Source organism: Panulirus ornatus, chromosome 10, assembly GCF_036320965.1.
Source record: "Panulirus ornatus isolate Po-2019 chromosome 10, ASM3632096v1, whole genome shotgun sequence".
NCBI lineage: Eukaryota > Metazoa > Arthropoda > Malacostraca > Decapoda > Palinuridae > Panulirus > Panulirus ornatus.
The window spans coordinates 63,697,538-63,711,516 of NC_092233.1; positions in this window are offsets into that span (position 1 = coordinate 63,697,538).

Here is a 13,979-nt window from a genome sequence, read left to right on the forward strand (position 1 = left end):
GGTGAAAGGAGGGCAAGGAATAGAGTGAATTGGAGCGATGTGGTATACCGGGGTTGACGTGCTGTCAGTGGATTGATTCGGGGCATGTGAAGCGTCTGGGGTAAACCATGGAAAGCTGTGTAGGTATGTATATTTTGCGTGTGTGGATGTATGTATATACATGTGTATGGGGGTGGGTTGGGCCATTTCTTTCGTCTGTTTCCTTGCGCTACCTCGCAAACGCGGGAGACAGCGACAAAGCAAAAAAAAAATATATATATATATATATATATATATATATATATATATATATTTCTCACATACATTCTTCAAAGCAAACACCTGATCCACACATCCTCTACCACTTCTGAAACCACACTGCTCTTCCCCAATCTGATGCTCTGTACATGCCTTCACCCTCTCAATCAATACCCTCCCATATAATTTACCAGGAATACTCAACAAACTTATACCTCTGTAATTTGAGCACTCACTCTTATCCCCTTTGCCTTTGTACAATGGCACTATGCACGCATTCCGCCAATCCTCAGGCACCTCACCATGAGTCATACATACTTTAAATAACCTTACCAACCAGTCAACAATACAGTCACCCCCTTTTTTAATAAATTCTACTGCAATACCATCCAAACCTGCTGCCTTGCCGGCTTTCATCTTCCGCAAAGCTTTCACTACCTCTTCTCTGTTTACCAAATCATTTTCCCTAACCCTCTCACTTTGCACACCACCTCGACCAAAACACCCTATATCTGCCACTCTATCATCAAACACGTTCAACAAACCTTCAAAATACTCACTCCATCTCCTTCTCACATCACCACTACTTGTTATCACCTCCCCATTTGCGCCCTTCACTGAAGTTCCCATTTGCTCCCTTGTCTTACGCACTTTATTTACCTCCTTCCAGAACATCTTTTTATTCTCCCTAAAATTTAATGATACTCTCTCACCCCAACTCTCATTTGCCCTTTTTTTCACCTCTTGCACCTTTCTCTTGACCTCCTGTCTCTTTCTTTTATACATCTCCCACTCAATTGCATTTTTTCCCAGCAAAAATTGTCCAAATGCCTCTCTCTTCTCTTTCACTAATACTCTTACTTCTTCATCCCACCACTCACTACCCTTTCTAATCAACCCACCTCCCACTCTTCTCATGCCACAAGCATCTTTTGCGCAATCCATCACTGATTCCCTAAATACATCCCATTCCTCCCCCACTCCCCTTACTTCCATTGTTCTCACCTTTTTCCATTCTGTACTCAGTCTCTCCTGGTACTTCCTCACACAGGTCTCCTTCTCAAGCATTTATGGATCTGGAGAAGGCATATGATAGAGTTGATAGAGATGCTCTGTGGAAGGTATTAAGAATATATGGTGTGGGAGGAAAGTTGTTAGAAGCAGTGAAAAGTTTTTATCGAGGATGTAAGGCATGTGTACGTGTAGGAAGAGAGGAAAGTGATTGGTTCTCAGTGATTGTAGGTTTGCGGCAGGGGTGTGTGATGTCTCCATGGTTGTTTAATTTGTTTATGGATGGGGTTGTTAGGGAGGTAAATGCAAGAGTTTTGGAAAGAGGGGCAAGTATGAAGTCTGTTGGGGATGAGAGAGCTTGGGAAGTGAGTCAGTTGTTGTTCGCTGATGATACAGCGCTGGTGGCTGATTCATGTGAGAAACTGCAGAAGCTGGTGACTGAGTTTGGAAAAGTGTGTGGAAGAAGAAAGTTAAGAGTAAATGTGAATAAGAGCAAGGTTATTAGGTACAGTAGGGTTGAGGGTCAAGTCAATTGGGAGGTGAGTTTGAATGGAGAAAAACTGGAGGAAGTGAAGTGTTTTAGATATCTGGGAGTGGATCTGGCAGCGGATGGAACCATGGAAGCGGAAGTGGATCATAGGGTGGGGGAGGGGGCGAAAATCCTGGGGGCCTTGAAGAATGTGTGGAAGTCGAGAACATTATCTCGGAAAGCAAAAATGGGTATGTTTGAAGGAATAGTGGTTCCAACAATGTTGTATGGTTGCGAGGCGTGGGCTATGGATAGAGTCGTGCGCAGGAGGATGGATGTGCTGGAAATGAGATGTTTGAGGACAATGTGTGGTGTGAGGTGGTTTGATCGAGTGAGTAACGTAAGGGTAAGAGAGATGTGTGGAAATAAAAAGAGCGTGGTTGAGAGAGCAGAAGAGGGTGTTTTGAAGTGGTTTGGGCACATGGAGAGGATGAGTGAGGAAAGATTGACCAAGAGGATATATGTGTCGGAGGTGGAGGGAACAAGGAGAAGAGGGAGACCAAATTGGAGGTGGAAAGATGGAGTGAAAAAGATTTTGTGTGATCGGGGCCTGAACATGCAGGAGGGTGAAAGGAGGGCAAGGAATAGAGTGAATTGGAGCGATGTGGTATACCGGGGTTGACGTGCTGTCAGTGGATTGAAGCAAGGCATGTGAAGCGTCTGGGGTAAACGATGGAAAGCTGTGTAGGTATGTATATTTGCGTGTGTGGACGTATGTATATACATGTGTATGGGGGGGGTTGGGCCATTTCTTTCGTCTGTTTCCTTGCGCTACCTCGCAAACGCGGGAGACAGCGACAAAGTATAATAAATAATAATAATATATATATATATATATATATATATATATATATATATATATATATATATATATATATATACACACACACACATATACATTACTTTTTTCATATTATTATACTTTGTCACCGTCTCCCGCACTAGCAAGGCAACACAAGGAAACAGACAAAAGAATGGCCCAACCCACCCACACACACATGCACGCCCACACACACACATACACACACCTATACACACACACACACACATACACATGGACACAACTCACACCCGCTGCCCCCACCCATTCCTGTCGCCACCCCGCCACACACGAAATGACATTCCCCCCCCCCCCCCCCCCCCCCCCCCCCCCACACACACACACACACACACACACACACACACACACACACACACACACACACGCGCGCGCGCGCGCACGGCAGCACCAGGAAAAGACAACAAAGGCCACATTCGCTCACACCCAGCCTCCAGCCGCCATGCACAATGCACCGAAACCACAGCTCCCTTTCCAAAAAACATTCCATGGTTCACCCCAGACGCTGCACACGCCCCGGCTCAGTCCACCGAGAGCACATCGACCCCAACACACCACACTGTTCCAACTCACTCTACTCCCCGCACACCCCCCACCCTCCTGCATGTCCAGGCCCCTGCCCTATCACCCAAAATCCCCCTCACTCCACCCCTCCACCCCCAACCCGGCCCCCCACCCCTCCCCATCCCCCCCACCCACAACACACGTCCTCTTTGTCAAGGACGACATCAGCGAACAACAACTGACTCACTTCCCAAGCTCTCTCATCCCAACAGACTTCATACTTGCCCCTCTTTCAAAAACTCTTGCATTCACCTCCCTAACAACCCCATCCATAAACAAATTAAACAACCATGGAGACATCACACACCCCTGCCACAAACCTACATTCACTGAGAACCAATCACTTTCCTCTCTTCCTACACGTACACATGCCTTACATCCTCGATAAAAACTTTTCACTTCTTCTAACAACTTGCCTCCCACACCATATATTCTTAGGACCTTCTACAGAGCATCTCTATCAACTCTATCATATGCCTTCTCCAGATCCATAAATGCTACATACAAATCCATTTGCTTTTCTAAGTATTTCTCACATACATTCTTCAAAGCAAACACCTGATCCACACATCCTCTACCACTTCTGAAACCACACTGCTCTTCCCCAATCTGATGCTCTGTACATGCCTTCACCCTCTCATACAATTTACCAAGAATACTCAACAAATTTATACCTCTAATTTGAGCACTCACTCTAATCCCATTTGCGTTTATACAATGGCACTATGCACACATTCTGCCAATCCTCAGGCACCTCACCATGAATCATACATACATTAAATAACCTTACCAACCAGTCAACAATTCAGTCACCCCCTTTTGTAATAAATTCCACTGCAATATCATCCAAACCTGCTGCCTTGCCGGCTTTCATCTTCCGCAAAGCTTTTACTACCTCTTCTCTGTTTACCAAATCATTTTCCCTAACCCTCTCACTTTGCTCACCACCTCGACCAAAACACCCTATATCTGCCACTCAATCATCAAACACATTCAACAAACCTTCAAAATACTCTCTCCATCTCCTTCTCACATCACCACTACTTGTTATCACCTCCCCATTAGCCCCCTTCACTGAAGTTGCCATATGTGGATCAGGTGTTTGCTTTGAAGAATGTATATGAGAAATACTTAGAAAAGCAAATGTATTTGTATGTAGCATTTATGGATCTGGAGAAGGCATATGATATGTATGTACATATATGTCCACACACGCAAATATACATACCTTTACATCTCAACATATACATATATATACACACAGACATATACATATATACACATGTACATAATTCATACTGTCTGCCTTTATTCATTCCCATCGCTACCTAGCCACAATGAAATAACAACCCCCTCCCCCCTCATGTGTGCAAGGTAGTGCTAGGAAAAGACAACAAAGGCCACATTTGTTCACACTCAGTCTCTAGCTGTCATGTAATAATGCACCGAAACCACATCTCCCTTTCCACATCCAGGCCCCACAGAACTTTCCATGGTTTACCCCAAACGCTTCACATGCCCTGGTTCAATCCATTGACAGCACGTCGACCCCGGTATACCACATCGTTCCCATTCACTCTATTCCTCGCATACCTTTCACCCTCCTGCATGTTCAGGCCCTAATCACTCAAAATCTTTTTCACACCATCTTTCCACCTCAAATTTGGTCTCCGACTTCTCCTCATTCCCTCCACCGCTGACACATATATCCTCTTGGTCAATCTTTCCTCACTCATTCTCTCCATGTGACCAAACCATTTGAAAACACCCTCTTCTGCTCTCTCAGCCACACTCTTTTTATTACCACACATCTCTTACCCTATTATTACTTACTTGATCAAACCACCTCACACCACATATTGTCCTCAAACATCTCATTTCCAGCACATCCACTTTCTTGTTATTTTTGTAATTTTCCAAAAGAAGGAACAGAGAAGGGGGCCAGGTGAGGATATTCCCTCAAAGGCCCAGTCCTCTGTTCTTAACGCTACCTCGCTAACGTGGGAAATGGCGAATAGTTTGAAAGAAATGAAGAAATATATATATATATATATATATATATATATATATATATATATATATATATATATATATACATACGTCCACACACGCAAATATACATACCTACACAGCTTTCCGTGGTTTGCCCCAGACGCTTCGCATGCCCTGGTTCAGTCCAGTGACAGCACGTCGGCCCCGGTGTGCCACATCGATCCAATTCACTCTATTCCTTGCCCTCCTTTCACCCTCCTGCATGTTCAGGCCCCGATCACACAAAATCTTTTTCACTCCATATTTCCACCTCCAATTTGGTCTCCCACTTCTCCTCGTTCCCTCCACCTCCGACACATATATCCTCTCGGTCAATCTTTCCTCACTCATTCTCTCCATGTGCCCAGACCATTTCAAAACACCCTCTTCTGCTCTCTCAACCACGCTCTTTGTATTTCCACACATCTCTTTTACCCTTACGTTACTTACTTGATCAAACCACCTCACACCACACATTGTCCTCAAACATCTCATTTTCAGCACATCCATCCTCCTGCGCACAACTCTATCCATAGCCCACGCCTCGCAACCATACAACATTGTTGGAACCACTATTCCTTCAAACATACCCATTTTTGCTTTCCAAGATAATGTTCTCGACTTCCACACATTCTTCAAGGCTCCCAGGATTTTCGCCCCCTCCCCCACCCTATGATCCACTTCCGCTTCCATGGTTCCATCTGCTGCCAGATCCACTCCCAGATATCTAAAACACTTTACTTCCTCCAGTTTTTCTCCATTCAAACTTACCTCCCAATTGACTTGACCCTCAACCCTACTGTACCTAATAACCTTGCTCTTATTCACATTTACTCTTAACTTTCTTCTTTCACACACTTTACCAAACTCAGTCACCAGCTTCTGCAGTTTCTCACATGAATCAGCCACCAGTGCTGTATCATCAGCGAACAACAACTGACTCACTTCTCAAGCTCTCTCATCCACAACAGACTTCATATATATATATATATATATATATATATATATATATATATGTATATATATATATATATATATATTTATATATATATATATATATATATATATATATATATATATGTATATTATATATATATATGGTTTGGGATAGGGGAGAAACATTACTTCCCACGTATTCCCTGCGTGTCGTAGAAGGCGACTAAAAGGGGAGGGAGCGGGGGGCTGGAAATCCTCCCCTCTCGCTTTTTTTTTTAATTTTCCAAAAGAAGGAACAGAGAAGGGGGCCAGGTGAGGATATTCCCGCAAAGGTCCAGTCCTCTGTTCTTAACGCTACCTCGCTAATGCGGGAAATGGCGAATAGTTTGAAAAATATATATATATATATATATATATATATATATATATATATATATATAAAGGTTCTGGAAGCAATGAAGAATGTGTGGAAGGTGAGAATGTTATCTCGGAGAGCAAAAATGGGTATGTTTTAAGGAATAGTGATTCCAACAGTATTATATGGTTAAAGGCATGGGCTGTAGATAGGGTTGAGCGAAGGAGGGTGGATGTGTTGGAAATGAGACATTTGAGGACAATATGTGGTGTGAGGTGGTTTGATCAAGTAAGTAATGAAAGGGTAAGAGAGATGTGTGGTAATCAAAAGAGTATGGTTGAGAAAGCAGAAGAGTGTGTATTGAAAGGTTTTGGTCATAAGGAGAGAATGAGGGAGGAAAGATTGACAAAGAGGATATATGTGTCAGAGGTAGAGGAAACGAGGAGAAGTGGGAGACCAAATTGGAGGTTGAAGGATGGAGTAAAAAAGATTTTGAGCGATTGGGGCCTGAACACACAGGAGGGTGAAAGGCGTGCAAGTAATAGAATGAATTGGAACAATGTGATATACCGGGGTTGACGTGCTGTCAAGGGATTGAACCAGGGCATGTGAAGCATCTGGAGTAAACCATGGAAAGTTTTGTGGGGCCTGGATGTGGAAAGGGAGCTGTGGTTTCGGAGCATTACACACGACAGCTAGAGACTGAGTGTGAATGAAAGTGGCCTTTGTTGTCTTTTCCTAGTGCTACCTCGCACACATGAGGGGGGAGGGGGATGGTATTCCATGTGTGGCGAGGTGGCGATGGGAATGAATAGGGGCAGGCAGTGTGAATTGTGGGCATGGGTATATATGTATGTGTCTGTGTGTGTATATATATGTGTACATTGAGATGTATAGGTATGTATATTTGCGTGTGTGTGTGTACATTGTGTATGGGGGTGGGTTGTGCCATTTCTTTCATCTGTTTCCTTGCGCTACCTCGCAAACACGGAAGACAGCAACAAAGCAAAATAAATGAATAAATAAATATATATATATAGTTATTTTTTTATTTTTTACTTTGCTTTGTCACTGTCTCCCGCGTTAGCAAGGTAGCGCAAGGAAACACATGAAAGAATGGCACAACTCACCCACATACACATGTATATACATACACGTCCACACACGCAAATATACATACCTATACATCTCAACATATACATATATATATACACATACAGACATATACATATATACAAATGTACATAATTCATACTGTCTGCCTTTATTCATTCCCATCACCACCTCGCCACACATGAAATAACCCCCTCCCCCCTCATGTGTGCGAGGTAGCGCTAGGAAAAGACAACAAAGGCCCCATTCGTTCACACTCAGTCTCTAGCTGTCATGTAATAATGCACTGAAACCACAGCTCCCTTTCCACATCCAGGCCCCAAAGAACTTAACATGGTTTACCCCAGACGCTTCACATGCCCTGGTTCAATCCATTGACAGCATATCGACCCCGGTATACCACATCGTTCCAATTCACTCTATTCCTTGCACGCCTTTCACCCTCCTGCATGTTCAGGCCCCGATCACTCAAAATCTTTTTCACTCCATCTTTCCACCTCCAATTTGGTCTCCCACTTCTCCTCATTCCCTCCACCTCTGACATATATATCCTCTTTGTCAATCTTTCCTCACTCATTCTCTCTATGTGACCAAACCATTTCAAAACACCCTCTTCTGCTCTCTCAACCACACTCTTTTTATTACCACACATCTCTCTTACCCTTACATTATTTACTCGATCAAACCACCTCACACCACATATTGTCCTCAAATACCTCATTTCCAGCACATCCACCCTCCTCTGCACAACTCTATCCATAGCCCATGCCTCGCAACCATACAACATTGTTGGAACCACTATTCCTTCAAACATACCCATTTTTGCTTTCGGAGATAATGCTCTCGACTTCCACACATTCTTCAAGGCTCCCAGAATTTTCGCCCCCTCCCCCACCCTATGATTCACTTCTGCTTCCATGGTTCCATCCGCTGCCAAATCCACTCCCAGATATCTAAAACACTTCACTTCCTCCAGTTTTTCTCCATTCAAACTTACCTCCCAGTTGACTTGACCCTCAACCCTACTGTACCTAATAACCTTGCTCTTATTCACATTTACTCTCAACTTTCTTCTTTCGCACACTTTACCAAACTCAGTCACCAGCTTCTGCAGTTTCTCACATGAATCAGCCACCAGCGCTGTATCATCAGCGAACAACAACTGACTCACTTCCCAAGCTCTCTCATCCACAACAGACTGCATACTTGCCCCTCTTTCCAAAACTCTTGCATTCACTTCCCTAACAACCCCATCCATAAACAAATTAAACAACCATGGAGACATCACACACCCCTGCCGCAAACCTACATTCACTGAGAACCAATCACTTTCCTCTCTTCCTACACGTACACATGCCTTACATCCTCGATAAAAACTTTTTACTGCTTCTAACAACTTGCCTCCCACACCATATATTCTTAATACCTTCCACAGAGCATCTCTATCGACTCTATCATATGCCTTCTCCAGATCCATAAATGCTACATACAAACCCATTTTCTTTTCTAAGTATTTCTCACATACATTCTTCAAAGCAGTATTTCTCACATACATTCTTCAAAGCAAACACCTGATCCACACATCCTCTACCACTTCTGAAACCACACTGCTCTTCCCCAATCTAATGCTCTGTACATGCCTTCACCCTCTCAGTCAATACCCTCCCATATAATTTACCAGGAATACTCAACAAACTTATACCTCTGTAATTTGAGCACTCACTTTTATCCCATTTGCCTTTGTACAATGGCACTATGCAAGCATTCCGCCAATCTTCAGGGACCTCACCATGAGTCATACATACTTTAAATAACCTTACCAACCAGTCAACAATACATTCACCCCCTTTTTTTTTAATAAATTCCGCTGCAATACCATCCAAACCCGCTGCCTTGCCAGCTTTCATCTTCCGCAAAGCTTTTACTACCTCTTCTCTGTTTACCAAATCATTCTCCCTAATCCTCTCACTTTGCACACCAAAACACCCTATAGCTGCCATCCTATCATCAAACACATTCAACAAACCTTCAAAATACTCACTCCATCTCCTCACATCACTACTACTTGTTATCACCTCCCTATTAGCCCCATTCACTGATGTTCCCATATGTTCCCTTGTCTTATGCACTTTATTTACCTCCTTCCAAAACATCTTTTTATTCTCCCTAAGATTTAATGATACTCTCTCACCCCAACTCTCATTTGCCCTCTTTTTCACCTCTTGCACCTTTCTCTTGACCTCCTGCTTCTTCCTTTTATACATCTCCCAGTCATTTGCATTATTTCCCTGCAAAAATCGTCCAAAGGCCTCTCTCCTCTCTTTCATTAATAATCTTACTTCTTCATCCCACCACTCACTACCCTCTCTAATCTGCCTTCTCCCATGCTTCTCATGCCACTAGCATCTTTTGCACAAGCCATCACTGCTTCCCTAAATACATCCAACTCCTCCCCCACTCCCCTTACTTCCTTTGTTCTCACCTTTTTCCATTCTGTACTCAGTCTCTCCTGGTACTTCCTCACACAAGTCTCCTTCCCAAGCTCACTTACTCTCACGACTCTCTTCACCCTATCATTCTCTCTTTTCTGAAAACCTCTACAAATCTTCACCTTCGCCTCCACAAGATAATGATCAGACATCCTTCCAGTTGCACCTCTCAGCACATTAACATCCAAAAGTCTCTCTTTCGCACGCCTATCAATTAACACGTAATCCAGTAACGCTCTCTGACCATCTCTCCTACTTACACACACACACACACACACATATATATATATATATATATATATATATATATATATATATATTTTTTTTTTTTCTCTCCATACTATTCGCCATCTCCTGCATTAGCGAGGTAGCGTTAAGAACAGAGGACTGAGCCTTTGAGGGAAATCCTCACTTCACCCCCTTCTCTGTTCCCTCTTTTGGAAAATTAAAAACGTATTCCCTGCGTGTCGTAGAAGGCGACTAAAAGAGGAGGGAGCGGGGGACTGGAAATCCTCCCCTCTCATTTTTAATTTTACAATAGAAGGAACAGAGAAGGGGGCCAAGTGAGGATTTCCTTCAAAGGCTCAGTCCTCTGTTCTTAATGCTACCTCGCTAATGCGGAAGATGGCGGATAGTATGAAAAAAAAATATATATATATATATATGTGTGTGTGTGTATAATTTTTATTTGTTATACTTGATTGCTATTTTCCGCATCAGTAAGGTAGCACCATGAAACAGATGAAGAATGCCCCATCCACTCATATACACACACAAACACACACACACACACACACACATATATATATATATATATATATATATATATATATATATATATATATATATATATATATATTCAAACTATTCGCCATTTCCCGCATTAGCGAGGTAGCGTTAAGAACAGAGGACTGGGCCATTGAGGGAATATCCTCACCTGGCCCCCTTCTCACCCCCCTTCTTCTTCCTTTATCCCTGGGGATAGGGGAGAAAGAATACTTCCCACATATTCCCTGCGTGTCATAGAAGGCGACTAAAAGGGGAGGGAGCGGGAGGCTGGAAATCCTCCCCTCTCGTTTTTTTTTTTTAATTTTCCAAAAGAAGGAACAGAGGGGGCCAGGTGAGGATATTCCAAAAAAGGCCCAGTCATCTGTTCTTAACGCTACCTTGCTAACGCGGGAAATGGCGAATAGTTTAAAAGAAAGAAATATATATATATATATATATATATATATATATATATATATACATAAACACACATACACGTACCTATACATATACATATTAACATATACACAACTATATACATATATTTACACAAGTACATACTCATGCTTGCTTGCCTTCATCCATTCCCGGTGCCACCCAGCCCCGTAGGATATAGCATCGCTACCCTCTATGTGTGTGTGTGTGTGTACAACATGGCTTCAGATCCAAATACTTTATTACCTCAATACATACAAATCTCACACAGTACATAATAGATGGAGTCAACCAACCACATCCTTCTTCCGTGCTCATTATTATTTTCAATAGCCCTAAACAAAGCATATGACACAGTCTGCTAATTGATGCCAACACTTGTAAAGTTGAAAGAAAAAAAATGAGATTGTCAGCCAACATTACAGCCATGGGAGTCAGTCAACAACATTCATAAAACTCTCACACACAACAGGAAGCTGTTCTATCTCCATCCACCTTTTTTCCTATATAACCTACTTCAGAACCTCCAGAAATCACACTGTGAATGTCCTACCATATGTAGACAACCTCAGTTATGTCATAGCTCCTAGGCACTGGCCAAGTGAGTGAAACTTGCAGCACTACATCACACAATTTGGGCACTGGCTCGTGGGAATTGGATTGTTTGCATTCTCACAAAAGTCCATCATCTCACTCGTAGCCTCTGACAGATATGAGGCTAACCTGTATCCATCCTCACATCATCCTGAACAACAGTCACCCGTGATTTTCACTTCCAACCTCACAAACATCAACACAAGTGGTAGGGCCTCAGGAGTGTAGAATTCCCTATCCATGGTGAACAAATATGTAAATACAAAGTTCATGAACAAATTAAACTCCCTCAGAGTGCTGCACAAGATAAACAACCCCTCAGTATCCTCTACAAATGGTATATCAGCTGAATTCAAATCTGCCTCACTTTCCAGGTCACCCACCTTTGTAAAGTAAGTCTAAAAAACTACAAAACACAAAGGAAAGGGAGTCCAAAGCTGATTTGCAATAAGACCCATTCAACAGGTGTACAATGATACAAAAATGCTACTAGAGCAGTTCCATCATAACATGTTTGGCACTCAGTTCTGTGCAACAGCATTAATCTTCTCATACCTAGGTTACTTCTCAACCACCTAACAACCTTTTTGCAGATATAGAAAAACTCATCCCAGCCTCACTCAAACTACCTGTACTCACAGATTCCCACATGGCCAGGAAAGCACTGTGACAAACACATTGCTTGACAGATGCTAAATGTTATTCCACAACATACATCTGAAACTACACCCCCAAGACAAACACAAGTGATACTTTTTTTTTTTTACCTGTGCAGTGGACAACAAATATTGCTTCAACACAACAAACATAATTTCAACTGTCACAGGACCCCTTCTGCCCATGGTGCAACTTTCTCAATGAAAACATCAAACACCTACTCCTCAACTGTCTAGGAATTTATGAGTGTTGCAAGAGTCCTATAAAAAGACTCCAGGGTTGCATTGTTCAAGGTTCAAGGTGCACATACTTATATATACATGTATATGTACATATACCTATGCATAAAGTTATGTAAATATTTATAAACACATACAGTCTACAAGAAAAAATACATACATACACATGAAAGATGTCATTTTATCACTGATAATAATTTTGTTTGTTTTCCATATATATATATATATATATATATATATATATATATATATATATATATATATATAAAACTAAAGATTATACCATGGGGTATCAAAAATAATCAAAAAGACTTTGTAGAGTAATGGACTGTGTACAGTGTATTACATAAAAAAAATGCTTCATATTTCATGTTACACAATGTAAATTGTCTCAATGTATGTGACTGCCAAGACTTATAGCTAGGTCATTAGATATAACTGATAATGGCAATCTTGAATTTTGAATGTAATCTAAAAAATTTGAGCAATGATTTTCATTGCACTTCAACAAAAGCCAAGTGAATGTTTTGGAACATGCGTCTGTGGTAGTCTGACTGTTGACTTTTGTACAATGAGATTTAAATCTTGGGCCGAGTCTTGACTGACTGGTGTCCAGACAAGAGTGGATTAATAAAAGGCTATTTGAAATTTGATATTGCCAATTACAATACACTTACCGTAGAGAATTGAGAGGTGTAAAATGTACATAATGATGCACAATGTGCAGATTTGGTGCACCCATTGGGCTAATTCTTGAATGATACTTGAGTTGAAACCAAAGCACGTGCTACTTTGAGGAAAGCAGGAGAGGAGATAGGTGGCATGGTTCTTCCCCCCTTGATATAACAAAATGTCTTGTATGTAAATTAAACATTCACATGTGATGATTTATCCTCAAGTGCTAAGCAAGAATTTACCCCAAATTATGTTATGTGTCCCGCTTGATGGTTATGCCTCTGTGTGATGACTTCAATACAAGGTCTCCGAAACACATATGACATTATATTTAAATCTCATTCATTAATGTCAACAAGACTAGTTAGCTGCGCCTGTTTAAAACAACTCAGAACTCACGATCATCTTCCACATCTGAACACAATTTATTGTCATGAGTATGAATATATATATATGATATATATTTTCTTATTTGTCAATTTTAAATTTCATTAATAAGGTTCTGCCA